The following is a 951-nucleotide window of genomic DNA, read 5'->3' on the forward strand; positions in this document are numbered from 1 at the left end:
ACAATTACCAAGGTGCATTTTTTGTTTTTATTATATTTAAAACTCCCACCGACAGAGCTCCGATAGCCTAATGGCTAGACCGTTGGGCTCCTAGCGCGTGGTACTGGGTTCGAGTCCCGGCCGGAAAGGAAATCTTAAATGCAAATATTTTTTTCTAATTTTATAATTCTTTTTTTTTATTTTTCCCTTTTGCGAAGTCAGTCAGTCAGTCTGACAGTCAATCAGTCAAGCACTCAGTCATTCAGTCTCAGTCAGTCAGTCCAGTCAGTCAGTCACTCAGTCAGTCAGTTAGTCCTTCAGCCAGTCAGTCAAGCAGTCAGTCATTTAGTCTCAGTCAGTCAGTCATTCAGTCAGTCAGTCAGTCAGGCATTCAGTCAGTCAGTCAGTCGGTCAGTCCTGTGCAGTCAGTTAGTCACTAAAGCAGTCAGTCAGTCTCAGTCAGTCAGTCAGTCAGTCAGTCCAGTCCAGTCTCAGTCAGTCAGTCAGTCAGGCAGTCAGTCAGTCGGTCAGCCTTATTCAGTCAGTCTGTCAGTCAGTCAGTCAGCCTTATTCAGTCAGTCTGTCAGTCAGTCAGTCGGTCAGTCCTGTCCAGTCAGTTAGTCAGTCAAGCAGTCAGTCAGGTAGTCAAGCAGTCAGTCAGTCAGTGTCAGTCAGTCATTTAGTCATTCAGTCAGTCAGTGAAATAGCCAGTCAGAGAGTCAAGCAGTCAGTCAGTCAGTCTCAGTCAGTCAGTTAGTCAGTCAGTCAGTCAGTCAGTCAGTCAGTCCAGTCAGCCTTATTCAGTCAGTCTGTCAGTCAGTCAGTCGGTCAGTCCTGTCCAGTCAGTTAGTCAGTCAAGCAGTCAGTCAGGTAGTCAAGCAGTCAGTCAGTCAGTGTCAGTCAGTCATTTAGTCATTCAGTCAGTCAGTGAAATAGCCAGTCAGAGAGTCAAGCAGTCAGTCAGTCAGTCTC

This window comes from Uloborus diversus, unplaced genomic scaffold, assembly GCF_026930045.1.
Source record: "Uloborus diversus isolate 005 unplaced genomic scaffold, Udiv.v.3.1 scaffold_273, whole genome shotgun sequence".
Taxonomy (NCBI): domain Eukaryota; kingdom Metazoa; phylum Arthropoda; class Arachnida; order Araneae; family Uloboridae; genus Uloborus; species Uloborus diversus.